Consider the following 19,770-nt stretch of genomic DNA (forward strand, 5'->3'; position numbering starts at 1 on the left):
TAGTCCAAGAAGTCCTCCCCACTCCAATTCATGATCTCAGGGGCCAAGTCTGATTCTGAAGGTGGCTCCACATCTGACATCTTCTGGCTCTTTGGCTGAAGTGTGCATTCCCAGGATTTTCCTTCCTGGGTGACTTTGGGTCGGTTTGGGTGTCTATTGCTGATCAGGCCATCTTCAACAGCTATGTTTATTCACCCATGGGTGCAGCAAAAGAGATCCCAAGCCCTTGGTAAAATAAACTATCTCCTTGGCCAAGGCTTTAAAAGAGGAGAGATCGGTCACTGGCTATTAGCCATAATGACTAGGTAGAACCTCCAAGTTCAAAGGCAGTGTCCCTCTGAATGCCAGTTACTAAGGGGGAACAAACAGCAGGGGGAGGCTGTTCCTTTCATGCCATCATAAAACTCGTGGGAGGAGTCCACCCCCACTTACTCAGGAGCAGAGAAAAGAAAAGTAACAGAGCATGCCATGTGCTCAGGAAATGCTACTGAACCCTAGAAACAAGAATGAACTCTGGTGCCCAGAGTTCTTCCTTTCTCTGCCCTGTTCTCATTGGTTCAGCCTCCCCTGGGTCTTTATAAATAAAAGCAGGCAGATGCTGCTAGCATCAGCAGACTGATTTGTGGAACTCCTGAATGCAGAGGTGCACCTAGGTAATTTTGGAGCCTGGATCTAAAGGTGTTTGGAGGCCCCCCTCCCCTGCAAATTAAACATCATCGTGCTCATCTGGATGACCACACCACCTGGGACAGACTAAAGAGGATTTGTGGGGCCCCAGGGGTTGTGGAGATCCTGGACTTTGGCCTGGAAGTCCAGGGGGAAGAGCGCCTCTGCCTGAATGTGGCTCCTGGGAAGAGTTTTCTCTCTGAGCCTGCTAGCATTTCCCTCTGACCTGAATCTGCCCCTCTATCCTTTCCTTGTTCCTAGAAATCTCGAATGGAAATCCATCTTCTTCCCCATGTTTTCTTCCTATATATATGTTTGTAATATATGTTACTTTGGAGTGCTTGCCAAAACACAGGCACATTCTGCCTGCAGGATCAGGCCATAAAGCTGTATAATACAATGTTTCATACAATAAATGTGTGCTTTCCATCATGCCCCAGGATGTCTTGGTCGCTTTCTTGGTGTGTATATTAGACCTTAGTTTCTGTACATAGTTGTTACAGTCTGTACAAAGCAACTGCAGTCTTCTATTAAGATGGTGATAAACACAATAAAGGAGGCTTATGTATCATTATCTGAACAATGATACAATTAACCATTTCCCCTGCAAGTTAATTAGACAAATATGATGATGATGATGATGATGATGATGATGACGACATTTATATCCTGCTCTTCCTCCACGGAGCCCAGAGTACTACATACTTGAGTTTCTCCTCGCAACAACCCTGTGAAGTAAGTTAGGCTGAGAAAGAAGTGACTGGCCCAGAGTCACCCAGCAAGTCTCATGGCTGAATGGGGATTTGAACTCGGGTCTCCCCGATCCTAGTCCAGCACTACACTATTATTTCATGTACTCCTGTAGTGGCAAATGCCCAATGCTCAGCAGGGAATAGTGAATATTCTAATTTCTTAAAACAGCTAATGGGGCCATCGTGCAGCAGCTTGCATACAGAAGGTCCCAGGTTCAATTCCTGGCAGCATCTCCAGGTAGGGCTGGGAGAGACTCCTGCCTGAAACCTTGGAGAAGTTGCTGCCAGCCAGTGTAGGCAATACTGAGCTAGAAGGATGAATCGTTCGACCTGTTTAGAAACATTGGCAGTTTCCTATGTTTCTAAACAAGGCTTGAAACAAGTTTCAATTTGTCATGCAAATATCTTCCAAGTGCAGCTCATGCCAGAATCATGATCTCCCTTCCCCGACCCATTCTCTTTTTTGTTTTCCATCCCAACTCCAAGATCCACTTGAACTTTCACCGCTCTTCCTGAGTGGCAAAGGTTCCAGACAGTAAACGCAAAAGGGCAGGAGCTCAGGCTGTGTGTCTGCTGATTTGTAGAGAGGAATTGCTCCATGCCTGGCTAATGTGCCAGCTTCCTTGGGCAAACAGGGCTGCCGGGAAACAGAAAGGCTCAATGCAGTTCTGTGGCACTGCCTGCAGCTCAGGTGGGGTGGTCTCCTCCACTCCCAGCACCTGCTCAGGCTTACGCAGCTCTGAGGAATAGTCCTGTGTTGTTGAAGAGCTCTTGCTTTCCTCTGGCGCTTGGTCCAGCTTCAGTCCTGTGTTCTTGAGCCAAAACATGGACGTCTGTCTCCGGAGTCTGGGAGGAGAGCCGGTCTTATGGTAGCAAGCACGAATTGCCCTCTTAGCGACACAGGGTTCGCCCTGGTTTGCGTTTGAATGGAGAGACTACATGTGTGAGCATTGTCTGGGATGGGACAACTCTGGGAAGAGCAAGAAGGTTCCAAGTTCCCTCCCTGGCAGCATCTCCAAGATAGGGGTGGAAGAGACTTCTGCTGGCAACCTTGGAGAAGCCACTGCCGGTCTGTGTAAACTAGAGGGACCACTAGTCTGACTCCGTAGAAGGCAGCTATCTGTGTTGTTCCTGCGTAACCAGGCATTTTCCTATACCCATTCCAATAAGCAGCATTACTGCTTTCTCTACAGCATTAGAAGGTTGGCAGTTCGACACCTGCCATGTCTGACCTTCACCTGGAGGTTTTACAGACAGGGCTTTCTGCCTGAATCCACTCCTGATTAGAGTGTGCCAGTCCGCATATTCGCTGGATTTAACCCAAACTCCCTGCAGGCTGTCAGGGACCAGGACAGACAGGGCTCTGCTTTTCCCCCGAAAGCAGACTGCGAGTTCTGGCTTAGCCCGAGGTATGTCCGACTTAAAATAATCTTCTATTTCCAGCAGCATTTGGAAAAAAACCCTCGATGTTTCTGCTAAGCTCCGATGCTTGTCTTTGATGTGCGTAGGGGGGCAGCCGAGGAGGGCTAAGTGAATGCTCCACCTAATCCCCTGGATTAAACTGTCTCGAATCTGCTGCGGAGTAGATCCGCCCCTCGGATAACACACAGCATAAAGCCCTGTCTGTAAAACCTCGGGGGAAACATTTTAAGCCCACGTTTCTACCTAGCAATGTAGATATAGAAGCAGTAGTGACCCATCCTGAGCCGGTGGGTTGCTCCTCTCTCACCCTCCACCTGAGAGCCAGCCTGCTGCCTCATCAGGCACAAATGGCCAGCCTTCAGGCAATGCAGTTCTTGAGCAGAGCAGGGGAAAGAGAAGAGCAACGCTGGTGGAGCCAGTGTGGTGTAGTGGTTAGAGTGCTGGGCTAGGACTGGGGAGACCCGAGTTCAAATCCCCATTCAGCCATGATACTAGCTGGGTGACTCTGGGCCAGTCACTTCTCTCTCAGCCTAACCTACTTCACAGGGTTGTTGTGAGAAGAAACTCAAGTATGTAGTACACCGCTCTGGAACATAGGAACATAAGAAACTGCCATATACTGAGTCAGACCATTGGTCTACCTAGCTCAGTATTGTCTTCACAGACTGACAGCAGCTTCTCCAAGGTTGCAGGCAGGAATCTCTCTCAGCCCTATCTTGGAGATGCTGCCAGGGAGGGAACTTGGAACCTTCTTCTCTTCCAAGATGGCTCCATTCCCTAAACGGAATATCTTTCAGTGCTCACATATGTAGTCTCCCATTCATTTGCAACCAGGGCAGACCCTGCTTAGCTAAGGGGACAAGTCATGCTGGCTACCACAAGACCAGCTCTCCTCTCCTCTCCTCTGGGCTCTTTGGAGAAAGAGTGGGATATGAAATGTAAATAATAATAATAATAATAACCCCAATTGCCAAGAAGTGGAGGCAGCTATATCTTCTTTGGCAATGCCTCCCCCGGCCCCAGCTCACTAAGACAAGTTGCTACTGGCTAGATGGCCAGAAGCAGTCTGCATGCCACAGGAAAGGGAACTGCAGAGGTGTGTCCAGCTGTGGGACATGCCCTGAAGAGTTGTTACGAAAACAACTCAGAGATGTGGCGGCTATTTAGAAACATATGAACATAGGAAGCTGCCATATACTGAGTCAGATCATACTGTAGGTCCATCTTGCTCAGTATTGCCTACACAGACTGGCAGGGAAGAAACTTGGAACCTAGATTCTCTTCCCAGGGTGGCTCCATCCCCTGAGGGGAATATCTTATAGTGCTCACACATCAAGTCTCCCATTCATATGCAACCAGGGTGGACCCTACTTAGCTAAGGGGCCAAGTCATGCTTGCTACCACAAGACCAGCTCTCTTCCCATTTGTTCAACTGAAGTGGGTTTGCTGGCTTGTGCAAAGGTCTATTTGTTCAAATATGCCATATATATATGGAAACCAAGCTGGCATGCCTGGGAAACCCCCAGTGTGAAGGCTGGGGCGCCCCATGAAAACAGCTCCCGCTTCCTTCAAAATGTGCTGAGTATTTTCTAGTTTGCCAGCACACCAGAAGCCACATGGAGCTGGAGGTACTACTGCAAGAGTACAGATATTCTAAATAATTGCAAATAAATTAAATACAATTATTATTGTTACTGGCATTAAATCATATGTTTGAGTGATTCAGAGCTGGCTCACATATGCATACAAAGTGTTATTGGGTGGTGGGGATGAAGGAGTGATGTGTAGGCAATTCAGGCTTGGGCCTATTTATTTATTTGGGGTGAGGGAAGAGGAAGGCAGGGAAATGAACCTCGCAGTTTGACAATAAGAAAGCCGCCTGTGTGGATGGCACAAAGTTGTAGGGGCGGGGAGTAGAAAGAGAGGCAGTCCATCCATGTGGACAGCCCCTAGTGAGCCCAGCTTGTGTTTATCCTACTTTCTCCCACAATCAACTTTCCCATCAGCGTGGTGTAGTGGTTAGAGTGCTGGACTAGGACTCTCGAGACCCGAGTTCAAATCCCCATTCAGCCATGAGACTTGCTGGGTGACTCTGGGCCAGTCGCTGCTCTCTCAGCCTATCCTACTTCACAGGGTTGTTGTGAGGAGAAACCTAAGTATGTAGTACACCGCCCTGGGCTCCTTGGAGGAAGAGCAGAATGTAAAATGTAATAATAATAATAATCTAGAAAATCTCAAAAGAGCCCAAATTTTTAAAAAATGCATCCTCATAAAGATTCATAATTTTATTTATGTATTTAAATACATCTGTAAGTGGCCTACTGCAAACGTCTCAAGGCAGTTAACGAGCACATGAAACGAGCCAATTTTTTAAAACCAAGACGAAAAACATATACAGAATTCATGTTTTTTTTTAAAAAAAACAGGCAAAGCAAAAGCCTGGCTGAACAAGTGAGTCTTGTTTCCTAAAAGCCATCAGGGATGGAGCAGCTCTAATTGCAACAGGAAGTGTGTTCCACAGCCTTGGGGCAAGGATTAACACAAAGCATGAAAACAGACGCATGCCAGGGAGCTTTGTGTGGACACTTCCTCAAGGGCTTTAATGTAATACCTGTGTGTGTGTTCTGTTAACCCAGTACAAAAACAGGTTCTCCCCACACACATATCCATCAGAGCAGATCCCCCTCTTATGAACTCCTGCTGCAACAAAAGGCTCTTCTTGTTTTGCAAGAATTCTGGTGTAGAAAAGCAATTTGATACCATTCACTGCCATCTTGCCTAAATGGTGGTGGTGACCTTGGGATTAAGGTCGCCATCTCCCCCAGATTGCCAGGTATTTAGCGGATTTTAAGCATGTTGCCCAGTGCCCAGTTAGCCCATTCGCTTGACTCCTGATTCACAGGTTGCTCTTTCTTTCTTTCTTTCTTTCTTTCTTTCTTTCTTTCTTTCTTTCTTTCTTTCTTTCTTTCTTTCTAAAGCTAAGCTCTAGCCCTTGTAGAAGCAGCAGTAAGGAGAAGAACATGCAGTCACTATTCTGTTAAACCACGGAACTCAGAGAAGCTGTTCTCACATGCAGGCAAAACCGGGCTGAGGAAGCCAAGCCCAGTTATGCCTGCATGTGAGAACTGCCAGGAGCAGCGCAGCTCCCACTAACGCTGCGGTGGCAATGCATGTTAGCAAGCATGCCCTCAGCCCGAGCTAAATGATCGTGTGTCAGTGCCACACAGCTTTGCATGGCACTGACACAGCATCCTCCTCCTGACCAGTGCCAGGGGAATCCTCATCACGCACCACATTCTTGCATTATAGGAGTTCCAGGGGCCAGGGCAACACATCTCGGGCCCCCGACATTCAGCCCCCCCCCCCTAAATTTTTATCGGTTATACCTCAACTGCCCTGGTGTTTGATGAAGATAGTTAACAAACTTCTTCTCCTTGTCTTAGCTCCAGATTCCTTACTGGAAATGGGCCTTGTGAGTGGGGGGTGGGGAATAGTCCACCAGCGATTGGAAGATATTGAGATATATATTAGAAAAGTCTATAAAGTCTGGGTGCTCAGGTAAATAGTCAGGTAAAGAGATCCTCCCCAACTATTATTGGTAGATATCCAGAACAAATAAAAGTCATCCGGACAGGGCATCAGTTAATTTGCATAACAATATAATGGCAATGAAATGCGCATGGCAACACATAATATGCACATTATTTACAAGCTAATTTGAATAACATGCAAATAGGGTGCCTGGATTTGGAGAGCTTGAATATGGCAACCCTACAGCCAACAGGGAAATAAAGGCAGGTATTGCTCCACCATCTACTACAGCTTTTGTCTGCTCTGATGTGCCAGAAGCAATGTTGGTTAGTGCCCAAGCAGATTCAAATTGAATAGGGCCACAGTCAACTCTTCCCAAGAAGGACACAAGCTTGGAGATCAAGCCAGCTTGGATTATTTGGTCTATAGGGGGCTGCTTTTCTCTGGAGAGCAGTTTCACTGGCAGTCTGTGTGTAGCCTGCAGCTGGAGCTCCATATTATTACTACTGATGCCTTTAACAATTTCTTCAACAGACCAGTTGACTGTGACAATCAGCTGAGGAGTCACTCACTGCGGAGTCCTTCCCCTTGTACTTGAATCTGTTTAGACGGACAGCTGTTCCTCCAGCATTTTCATTGGTAGACATTTTACTCTGATGTAAGAGGTTTTCAAGCCTTCAAACACAAGCCTCACTTCTTCTCGTCTCTCCAGCACCAGCCACAGCACGGAACTGACCGAGCCCCTCAAGCAGCCAGCGTGGTGTAGTAATAATAATAATAATAATAATAATACTTGGGATGGTTCCTATACAGACATTCCCCTGTGAGTCACGTTTTCTTCAAGCTGATCTTTCCCCCCGTTTTGCTCCTCGGAGCTAACATCATCTGTTTGCTTTGGGAAACCACCCATTACCAAGGCAGATGGGCATCTGGAATTACTGGGTGAGTCTTCTTCTGTTTGCACTGATTTATTTCAGTCCCCAAGGTAAGGCGTTGCAGATGTCTTGGCAACCAACACCAGAAGTAAAAACAAAAAATACAAAAATAGAACATGGGAGGGGAACTCAAGGGGATTTCAGGGGTCCAGGACGGAGGCTGACTTTTGCTCCACAGCCAAAGAGCTCTTGATGCACACAAGCATCTCTGACTCTCTCCACGCCCAAGTGGTGTCAGGGACAAAGCAAGCTGCCTTTTACTGAATCAGACCATTGGTCCCTCTAGCTCAGAATTGTCTACACCAGGGCTGCACAACTCAAATGCCCTAATGGGCCAGGAACCATCCACAGCTTGGCATGCAGGCCGAGGTCATTCTTTAGCACATTATTACATTAAAATTAAAAATATGATTAGCTACTTGTGGATCTATTCCCCCTGTCCATGGACCCATAGTTTTAACCAAGGATAATGGCCAGAGAATTGGTCTTGTTCCTGCTCAATCATTGGGGCCCCCAGAGTACATGCCAGCCCCAAACAAATGCCAAGTTCTCTCCTCTCCCTAAAGTGTTGTTGCTTTCAGGCTGCAATGCTAGGCATGCTTCCATGGGAGTAAGGCTCACTGGCTACACCATGGAGCATATTTCTGAGAAAGAATGCAGAGGATAGCCTTACAAGGCAGTTTCCAGCTCCTGAGTTGCTACAGGACACCTGGGGGCCAGTAAAATAGTCCCTGCGGGCCAAATCCAGCCCCCAGGCCTTATGTTGTGCAGGCCTGGTCTACACAGACTGGTAGTGGCTTATATCCAAGGTTGCAGGCAGGAGTCTCTCCCACCCCTATCTTGGAGATGCCAGGGAGGGAACTGGGAACTTTCTTACTCTTCCCAGAGCAGCCCCATCTCCTAAAGGGAATGTCTTACAGTGCTCACACATGTAGTCTCCCTTTCAAATGCAAACCAGAGTGAACCCTGCTTAGCAAAGGGGACCAATTTACATTTGCTACCACAAGACCCACTTTAAGTGGCGCAGTGGGGAAAGGCTTGACTAACAAGCAGAAGGTTGCCGGTTCGAATCCTCGCTGGTACTATATCAGGCAGCAGCGATAGAGGAAGATGCTGAAAGGCATCCTCTCATACTGCACAGGAGGAGGCAATGGTCAACCCCTCCTGTATTCTACCAAAAGAAAACTGCCAGGAGTCAGAATCAACTTGACAGCACACTTTACCTTTACCTTTACCACAAGACCAGCGCTGCTCCTGTTCCTCTTAAACAAGAGCAGCTTCCACTCCGGTTTAATTTGAGCACTGGAAGATGGAAGGAAACAGTTCTCTTTGTACTGCAGAAGCTGAGTGTCAGGACATCATTAGCAAGACCTGTTTATAGCTGTCTCGCCCACAGGCCCAAACAGAGCTCCATCCTGGCCAGTGCACAAGCTGGCCTTGCCCATGGAAATGGGCCCTGCTTCTGCTTCTGCCCACAGCTCCCCGTCCACCTCTTAATGGGAAAACCTGTGCCCAGTCATCCCATTTTAAACACTGATGGCACCAGCATCTGCAGCCAAAATAGCCTTGCTCTAAACCGATGAGACAACCAGCTCTGAAAAGGCTTTGTCTGAGGACGGAGGACTCAGCCCTCGGCCAGCCAGACCGAAGCAAACCAAGTGCCTGCCCTGACCAAGAAAGCAGCCCTTGTTCCCCTTGGCAGCCCACACCAATTTCCAAAAAGCCCAAATAAAGCTCTGTGCTTGTAGAACGCAGAGGAAAGAGTTGTGATATGCAAAGACAAGGCAGTGGAGTAGAATCGGGAATAGTAAGTACTGAAACGGATATTATTGAGAGGCAAGTGAAGTCTGCTTTTAGTGCTCTTGCTGCTGGCTGTTTTGTTAGCCCCACCTCTACTCTCAGACGGGAAAAATGCAAGCAGCTAAAGCACCATTCAAAAGCTGGCCTGGATCAAGGAATGGGTTGACAAAAAACACCACAGTGCTAACTATCCATGTTAGCCTCGGGAGGGTATTGCTGCTGAGTATATTATTATTATTTTAACATTTTATATCCCGCTCTTCCTCCAAGGAGCCCAGAGCGGTGTACTACGTAATTGAGTTTCTCCTCACAACAACCCTGTGAAGTAGGTTAGGCTGAGAGAGAAGTGACTGGCCCAGAGTCACCCAGCTAGTCTCATGGCTGAATGGGGATTTGAACCCGGGTCTCCCCGGTCCTAGTCCAGCACTCTAACCACTACACCATGCTAGCGCCCTATTTCCAGCAAACACAGATTCCTGCAAATTGCCATAGTGGAGGAGGGCGCGATCTGTATGAATGATGAGCACGCTCATGACCATGAGGCTAAACAAGTTGTAAAAGCAGGAGGGAGACCTGCTGTGGGAGCCACGCCTTGGAACCCACTGTTGGAGCTACGCCTTGTTGACTCTGGAGTCTTGTCCTGGTGAGTGGCCTGCAGTTGGGCTCCTTAGTAGCTGCGAAGGCAACAAGGCCCTCTTCATCAGAATCCACACCCAGTCAGCACAGCAGTGAGAGGAGAATCATGCCCGGGCTAAGGGAGCTCCCTTAAGTTAACCCCATTTAGGAGGGTGGCCGGCTTCTTGGGTTTGCCGCCAAGGCACCACCGGTATCGGGCATGAGCATGCTCCTGTTGTTCATGTTGCTGCATGTTGTTGTGGTTATTGTTGCTCAAGGAGTTGCCTGCCACCAGTTACTGAATGAAGGACTCACATACTTTTTCACACAAGGATGTTTGTTGTTGCCTCCGTTGAGTCAATATTCAAAATATATCCTTTTTGTCTGAGTTACGTATTCATTGGGGTTGCCTTTCTCTCTTCTCAGGGTTTAGCTTAGGATCTAATCATCTTTTGAATAATAATTGTGGTAACATGCAGACCATCCTAGGGGGTTCACAAACCTCTCAGCCCTGTAGCTCAGTGGAAGAGCATCTGCATTCTTGCACACAGGAGGTGCCAGCTTCATTCCCTGGCAGCATCTCCAGAGAAGGCTGGGAAAGACTCCTGCCTGCAACCTTGGAGAAGCCACTGCAAGTCAACAATACTGAGCTAGATGGACCAATGTTTTGACTTGGTATAAGGAAGCTTCCTATGTGCCTATGGTGCTGTGGGGCACATATAAAACCTTACAGAATTTCTGGTCTTCAAAAATCACTCTTTGCTGATGCCACTTTCACCACGAATGGAACCCCCAGTCAGACGACCCATCCTTCAGGCTACAAAACCTTAACCCAGAAAGGAAGCCAGACGCATGGGGAAAGAGCTGGTCTTGCGGTAAAAGAGCATGAATTGTCCTCTTTGCTTAGCAGAGTCTGCCCTGGTTTGCATTTGAATGGGTGACTACATGTGAGCACTGTCTGCTGTAAGATAGTCCCCTTAGGGCAGGGGTGTCAAACTCAATTGTGTGGTGGGCCGGATTTTATTCCAATGGACTTGGAATAAGCCCACGTGCTGCCACCACCACCACCGCCGCCACTACCGCCATCACCACGGTGGCCTGCTCCCCCCCAGCAGTGAAGATCATGGGCAGTATGAGCAGTGGGGCTGTGGCGGGAGAGCAGTGGGCACGGAGGGCAGCGGGGTAGTGGTGGGCACTGGCAGGGGCCCTTGTGGGCCCCCCCGACCAGTCTAGGCCCAGGGACATTTGCACCGCCTTGTCCAATGGACTCTACGCCCCTGACTTGAACCTTGTTCAAGTGCAGAAAGGAAGGAGGAAATGCAGAAAAGAAAAGCAGCCTCATCACTACAGCCCTCCATCTTTTTGTTCGCGTGTGTCCCATCTGCACGCTAAAATGAATAATTAACCACAGTTTCCCATTAACCAGGGCAATCTGAAAGAGAAAATACCACCCAACTCCAGGTATCTTGGCTGTCATTAAATAGGACAAACAAGCCTAAAATTAGCCACAAAAAGAATCTGAATTAGTACCCACAGGAGGAAGTTTGTTAACAGGTGCTTTCCTAGAGGCTGGGCATAGCCTGAGGCTGCCCCATCACCATGCAGTTTTATAAACATGACCAAGTCCTGGCAGGTTGCACTACAGGACTCATGTGTTTTGTGCTCTATTGAGTTTGATGTTCATCACTACCTGGCAGCAGCGGGTGACAGTCAGACATCTATTGGGGATCACTGCTGACCACTCATGCCGGTATAAGGCATAGTTATACCACCACTACCAGTATAAGGCATAGGAAGCTGCAAGACCATTGGTCCATCTAGCTCACTATTGTCTACACTGACTAGCAGTGGCTCTCCAAGGTTTCGGACAAGAGTCTTTCCCAGCCCTACCTGGAGATCCTGCCAGGGAGTGAACTGGGACCTTCTAAATGAAAGCAGATGCTCTACCACTGAGTGCGCTACAGCCCCATCCCCAAAGGCAGGCCTGCTCAGCGTAGCCGCCCCCGCCAGCTGTTTTTGGACTACAACTCCCAGAATTCCCAGCCACAGTGGCCAATAGCCAGGGATTATGAGAGTTGTGGCCAACATCTGCAGAAGGGCCAAAGTTGAGTAGTCCTGCCCTAAGGTCTACAGCTGAAGCCCTGGCCCTCGGGCTGGATTCGGCCCACAGGAATCCTTCCTCTGACCCTCTCCCTGGCATGCTGTGCTGTCCTGTTCCTTCCTCTCCCCCTACAGTACCGATAGCATGCCAGGTGGTATGTGAACTGAACCTTTCCCCCTCGCAAGTTGCTTCTTCCTCCCCGCCCCCTGGTGTAGAGCTCTGCCCTTCCTTCCTTCCTCTCCCCCCCCCCCACTGCCACGCTGTGCTGTTCTGCTCCTTTCTTTCCCATTTCTTTCCTGGTGCAGCCGATTGCATGGCGGGTGGGTGGGGTGGGAGGAAGGTGAGCTGAACTTTCCCCTGCCACGAGCCGCTCATTCCTCCCCTGCCCCTGCATGAGGAAGCATATTCTTCAAAAACCCACGGATACCATGTGGTAAGCACAGGGTGATGTTCTGAGCACGACCTCCTATGCCTCAGACTTCACGTTTGTCCCTCTGGAGCACCTATATCTCTTGCTGGCCCACTGGTTCCAAATACTGGCTCTAAACTGGATTCAGACATCATACCAAACCAAGGTTAAATCTCAGTTCTGTGCAATGTCTCCCGGCCTCAAGAGCGCATGGTCCCTCCAAGGGCACAGCTAGAATGGTGGTGGCAGGTGGTGCAGTTGCCCAAAAGCCGTTGAGCGTTGAGCGTAAAAAGTGGTGCATTCCGCTATTTTAAGTGGCAGGATTGTTCATGCAAAATGTGTTCTCTGTAGGTCACTGGGAAGTATGATATTCAGAATTTCTTCAAAATTGGTTATGTTTTCACCAAGCATGTTCCAGTATAAAAAGTAGTGTATTCAGCCAATTTAAATGGCAGGCCAAGGAAGGGAGGAAGGAAGGGAGAGAGTGAAAGGAGGCAGCGGAGGAAGACAGAAGGTGGCACGAGGCAGGTGTGAGGAAGGTGCGAGGCGACAAGCAGTGGAGTGCTTGCTACACGCCTGGTTCAAGTGCAGAATCCCCCATGCCAATTCCAGGCAATGCAGTGCCCAAGCACAACTTCCCACTCCCAGGGACAGCTCCGTCAACGATGATGTGCCATGCTAGCTCCATGAAAGCTCAATGTTCAGGACTGGTACACCTTTGAATTTGAAAAATACATACCAGCTCTTGCCACCACCAGCACAGGTGGTGGCAAAAAAGAAGTAGAAAGGAACAGGGACACCTTTTAAAGTACTGCAGAATGAATGGGGATTCCAAAACGGATCAGGGCCCTCCAAAGAGAATCTTTAAAAGACCAGTGCGGGATTAAGAAGGTCCTGAAATGGATGCAACTGTACATAACAAATTGGGTTCTTAAATGGTTTGTTGTTGTTGTTGTTTAATCTGCACACCTCTGCAGTGTAACAGTTTGCTCCAATTCTAGGGCAATCTTTTGATCTGAGTGAACATAGGAAGCTGCCTTGCCCCAAGCCAGAACCCTTGGTCCATCTACACTGACTGGCAGCAGTTCTCAGGGGTTTCAGACAGGAGTCTTTCTTTCCTAGCCCTCCCTAGAGACATCAGGGGTTGAATCTGTCTGCCAAACAGATGATCTGCATCTGAGCGAGGATCCCAGCCTCCCTGCTCTGCCCCTGATCCTTTTGGCAGATTTAGCTGAATTGCAGGTAAGGCAGAAACGGGCCCAAACTTACTAGGAGGTGACAGGCAAACAGACGAGGACAGGAACAGGAATGGCGAACAAGTAGCAAGCTGGAATGAAAGGATACGGGGCGGAGAGATATTGCAGAGACATCTATCAGGTACTATTACATCTAAAACAGGTACCAAGGTCATTCACACAACCGAAAACTGGATAGGACAAGTGTCCTACCTAGGTTTGGCAGCCATGTGTGCTCCCAGTCTTTGGTTGTGTGGGAGCATACCAGTGTCGGCCGGTGAGGGCATGGCGAGAGACACCTTTAGAAGTCTTAATGGGCGATACCACTGAGAGCATTGGGAGCAGCGGCGCCCTATCCAACATCCCGGGGGGGGGCACCCCAGCTCCAGGACTCACCTGGCCACTGTGCATACGTGGCTGCCATTTGAGTGGTCAGCAACACAATTAACCAATTTGTTATCCGGAAAAGTGAATGAGAAAATGCTGCTCCAGATATCTTGGCTGGCACTGCCAAGAAGTACGCTTTATTAGATAGGACAACGCCTCCCGCCCCACCCCCTGAAATTAATCACAAAAGGAATTTGAACAAGTGCACACAGGAGGAAGTTTTTGGTTGTGTGAATGACCTCAGGGTTTCTTTAAGCAACACCCACCCTAAGACTGTTTTTGGGAAATCTTGCAAAACAAGACCATCTACCCTTCATGCATTCCATTTTGCAAGGGACACCCCACTGATCTGGAGTTTCAGTCTGCTCACCTCTTGGCCAAGGGTTGCAGGAAATCCGCTCACAACACCTAATTTGGGCATTTCTTGGTTTCTAGTTCAGGCTTCCTAGAACTCTGTCTTTGAGTTAAGAATACCAAAAATGCACAAGCTGATCGTAACACTGAGTACTGAGTGATTCATTTCCCATCACAACTGTCAAGCCCTTTTCTGTTTCTACAGCTAATCAGAGCATAAATGTGTTAGATATACAAATCTTTAGGAATCTGAAACAAAGTTTGTAAATATTTGCAAGTTAACCATTTGCTGGTTGGAATAACTTCAGTATCAAAAAAGCTCAGTTATAGAAATCTCTACTTCCTTATAATCTTCCTGACACTTTAAAAAGGAAAAAACCTTTGTTATGTCTTACTCTTTTCCTGTTTGGGGGCAAAATGCCAAACCAATTTCAGGAGCAAATGTATAATTTTTGAAATTTTAAATCCTGACTTTTTTTAAGTCCAGCTTTGTGAAAGGTTTGTCCTTTTGCCTTGATTTGTCCTTTTGCATTGTCAGTTTTATCAGAATATTTGTCAAGAATTTATTGTTCCTATTCTGATTAAGTATTCAGATAGATCTAATGATTTTTATGTTGTTCTCCTTTCAGATGAGAAATCTGAAATTTCTCTGTGGCTGCCCCAGAGCTCTGGAATGCACTCCCTGTCAAGATCAGAGCCTCTCCATCTCTGGCTAGGTGGCCAGATTTGGCTTTTTAAAAGCCAAATTCTGGCTTACGGCCCATTTGACCCACGAGTATACCCCTTAGGTTCTGGCAACCTAATTCCTCTGGCTCTTTCTAAAAAGACCCTTAAGATACACCTGTTTTCTCAGGCTTTTAGTTAATTAATTAATTAACTAGCTGGGCCAGATGCTGAGCATCTGTGTCTCCAATCAGCCCACCCACTGCTGCTGTTCCCCACTCCCCCATGCCGGCATGCCTGGCTTTTTGGCTGGCCAGCCAGCCACTCCCTCTCCCGCCCGTTGCCCACTTCTCCTCCCCCCGCGCACTTTCTGGCGGGCTGGCTGGCCGGCCCGCTTCCTCTCCCCACCCCACGCTTTCTGGCTTGCAGGCCCACCAGAAACCTGGCATGCTACCTCTTCCCATCCCCTCCTCCCGATGGGTGGGCCAGGCCAGCCCACCGCCACCTCTGGCCGACCAGCAACCGGGGCAGGGCCAGGCCAGCCTGCCACCACTTCCTCCTGCCTCCTCTTCCCGGCAGGCGGCCGGGCCGGGCCAGCCCGTCACCACCAACTCCAGATGACCGGCGGCTGGCCAGGGCCAGGCCGACCCACCACTACCGTTTCCTCCTGTCTCCTCCTTCTGGTGGCCGAACCAGGGTAACTTGCTGCCGCCACCATTGTCTCCTGTCCCCATCGCTATCCCCCAGGCAGCTGCTCTTGCGAGAGCTGCCACACATGGGATTAGAGACAGGTACGTTTAGGAAAATTAAATTTATAGATTTTAAATTGCTTGTTTTATATCATAAAATTGTTTTGATCATTTTATCCTTCTTTATCCTGTATTTTAAATCATGTACACTGCCTAGGGATACACATATCAGGCAGAATATAAACATGATCGATAAAGAAATAAAACAACATTGATCTGACTGGCAAATTCATGCCAAACTACGTTGGGTCAACGTAGTCAAAGAAAATGTGTGTCCCTTGCATGGTGTCCCATCCAGTACAACTGCCAAAACACCTCAAGACGTTGTTGACCTCATATGCTGGTACCTCTTGGCTGGATTCCTACAATGCGCTCTATGTGGGGCTGCCTTTGTATGTAGTCTGGAAACTGCAGTTGGTCCAGAATGTGGTGGCCAAGTTGGTCTCTGGGTCATCTAGGAGAGACCATATTACTCCTGTGTTGAAAGAACTACACTGGCTGCCAATATGTTTCCGGGCAAAATACAAGGTACTAGTTATTATCTATAAAGCCCTAAACAAATTAGGCCCTAGGTATTTAAGAGAACATCTTCTTCGCCATGAGCCCCACTGCCTGTTAAGATCATCTGGAGAGGTTCGTCTGTCATTGCCACCAACTCCACTGGTGGCTACTGGGGAACGGGCCTTCTCCGTTGTTGCCCCTGGGTGTGCTTCCTGCTGAAATAAGAGCCTCCCCATCTCTGGCAACTTTTAAAAAGGCACTGACACATTTATTCACCCAGATTTTAAATTAGATTTATTGATTTAATATTTTTATTGGGTTTTAAATGTTTTTAATTTTTAAATGATTTTGTTAATTGATTTAATGTTTTAAATGATTTTAATTGTTAACCGCCCAGAGATGCAAGTTTTGTGCAGTACAGAAATGTTTTAAATAAATATAAATAAATAAACAGAAGCCCTCTCTATGAATACAAATATGATGAATATTTATATACCACTACAACAAAAGTTCCCAAAGTGGCTTACAAAGATATAAATAAAATGGCTCCCTGACCCCAAAGGGCTCACTAACTTAATTTTTTTTTTAACCATATGATAGACCCCCAGCAACAGCCACTGGAAGGATGCTGTCTGTTGGGGGTGGATAGGGCCAGTTGCTCTCCCCCTGCGAAATAAAGAGAATCACCACTTTTAAAAGGTGCCTCTTTGCTCAGTTAGCAGGGGGGATATGGAGCCCATCCATACCTAGTATGGAGCCGGGCTTGTTCTGAATATGGCCTCCAAATCCATGAGTTCCAACTCTTCTTCTTAAAGGGACCTGAGAACTGGGTTGGTTACCCTACTCAACCACCTGCGGTAATCCTTTATTCAAATTACAGCACCCCCTTTTCACTCCTCATCCATGACACCTAGGCCTGGCCACCCAGGAATCTCCCCACAAGATTCCTTTGACCCACCAGAGGACTTGACCTCCAGCATTTTGGGAATCACTGCCTGCACCTGTTTGCTGATGACTCAGCTCATTCACACAGCACTCTGCACCTGTGACAGCCATAATTTTGAGTCCAGCCTAGACCATCTGTGTGAAAGCCGCCTGCTGGGGCCACCCAACGTGCACCAAGCAGAGCTTGGACTGGCATTTGGGATCCAATCTGGTGGCCAAGCATAAAAGCCAACAGCCACTCCACTAAGCATGTAGCAGGCAGCAGACACTTGACTGGCCTGTGGCAGCATCAGGGCAAGATGACTTAAAAAAACACCACCCAAAACCATGACTGTTCTGAGCTGAACCCAAGCCCTAGCCAAGAAATATGGAAGTCAACACCGCCCTTCTTGGAAATTCTGCCTTGCGGGATCGATAGATAAACGAAACGTCGAACACTTTTAAAAGATAAAATTATTATAGGGGACTTTGATTATTTTGCACAAACTTCCTCATAGTTTGCTTTCAAATACCCAGAGATGACATCATAACTGGATCCAGGAAGTTCCTTCCAGAAAATCATGCTGCACCACCATCCTCACCAGCTGATCCTACCTGGATCAGGCTGGCATCTTGAAACCTGAAGTGGTGTTTCCATTTAGAACTTGGCCGCCTTCTTTCCCCCTTTTCCCCACTGACCCTGTGGGATGGATGGTCTTATCTTATGGCAGACCTTTAACCAGTTGGCCTTCTAGTTCCTTTTAACACTATTATCTCATGGGCTCATTTACAGAGTTCAGTCTCTTGTTTCCTGGTGCTACCATAAACCCTAGGCCAGGGAAATTCCAAGCTGATCTCTCAAGATCAGCTTGGTATGTTAAAGATCAATATGATACTCTAAGAAAATCTCAGCAAAAGCATAAATAAATACATAAGTCAATACTTTTTCTATCTTGCTTCTTCAAAGTCCCAATTTCATATCCAGAGTGTGTCACAGGAAAAAGCATTGTCCAAACGATTCTATTTGTAGATATAGACACGTCACGGCATCTACATATCTTTTCCAAGGCCTTCATTGCAACCCTACCAAGTGCTAGTCTGTGGCGTATTTCTTGACTGCTGGATCCTTTAATGTTGATGATGGTTGATCCTAAAAGGCAGATTATGTTTCATTCAAAGTGAGGGAAATTAGCTTCAAATGGGTGCAGATCAGCCAACAGCTATATTAACTTTAAAGTGCTTTGGGAAAGTTGATCATGGTGTGAACGTTAAAGAGAGTAAACATGCCTTGAAAACAAAGAGTTGCTTTATTGAGGGGTAACAGGGGTACAGAAAGGGGGAAAGAGGGTGGTTCACTTCTAAAACACATAGTGCTGGGGAGGAGAAGTTTGAAGGTTAAAGAAAAAGAAAGAGAAATGCTGTTTTTCATAGCTACCTAATCTAGTTGGGACCTTTCTCTCTGGTTACCTCAAGTACGAGGCGAGCTTTAGGACACAGGCAGTGTGAGGTACAGTCTCCAATAGTAGGGTGCAAATGCAAGGTGAAAACCCCCTTTGAGGGTGGATTTATAGGCAAAAACATACTCTGGGGCATGACTGAAGCATTTGCATGGGTATAGAGAGGTAGACCTCCCTGGAGAGTTGCTCCTTAGTGGTAGATGTTGGAGAATGATTTCTTCATATGAATATTAGGTATTGATTAGCTTATGTTTGAGGTGCCCCCCACCACCTGTGCGCTCCTTACTAGGGATGTTCACAAAACCAGAAAGGCCAGTTCGGTTCCATGCAATGTTGAACCGGACCCGGTTTGAGTTCGAACGAGCTCAGAGGTCTACTGGTAAAGAGGAATCCAGTAAGGATTCCCCTTTAGCGGTAAAGGGCAAGGGGGGGACAGGGGGGCTTCCCTAAAAAGTAGAGCAGTCAGGCGGGGAGTAAAAGGGTGCCTTAGAAGTGGTACCTTAGAATTTCAGCTGTAGCTCATGGCTGAAGAGAGAGAGAGAGAGACCAAAACAAACAGCCATGTCTGGAGAGACAAAATGGAGACTAACACTGGAAGAACAAAGAGGAGTTCCAGCACTTTTATCCATGATTCTAAAAAAAACACCCAGTGGTCACTATGAGGCATTGCAGCTGTGAGCTGATGCTGCCAGGGTCCTAGCTCCAACAGAGGGCTCTGGTGCTGGAGTTCTCAGCTGCAAGCACCAATCCTCCTCTGAAGGCCCTCCTAGGGCCCATATGGCTGTATATAATTCTTTTCCCCTTGGAGGTAGAGAGCAATGGAGGGGGGTGGGATTCTTCAGATCATGCAAACAGAATGGGGGAAGGGATCAACTGCCCTTTCCCCAGTAGTCGCCTTGATCCTGTTGGTGACCCCCCGCCCGCCCGCCCGCCCGCAGCTGCCTTAGAGAACAAAACAGCAGCACTGGACGATCCAACCGAAGATCACTTGAATCTGGTCCCCTCCTGCCTTTGGTCCCTGCTCTAAGCCAGAGATCATTTCCTTTAGGAACATAGGAAGCTGCCTTCTTCTACTGAGTCAGACCGAGTGAAAAGAATTTTCACTTGAGGCACACATGACCAGGCTCAAACCATCATACTTCGGGCACATTATGCAAAACTCCCTTGAGAAATCAATAATGCTGGAAAAGGTTGAAGGAAAGAGAAGAGAAAGACCAGCAGCAAGGTGGATGGATTCCATTATGACAGCAATGAATGCGCCACTGAAAG

This window comes from Hemicordylus capensis, chromosome 11 (genome assembly GCF_027244095.1).
Source record: "Hemicordylus capensis ecotype Gifberg chromosome 11, rHemCap1.1.pri, whole genome shotgun sequence".
In the NCBI taxonomy this organism is placed as follows: Eukaryota; Metazoa; Chordata; class Lepidosauria; order Squamata; family Cordylidae; genus Hemicordylus; species Hemicordylus capensis.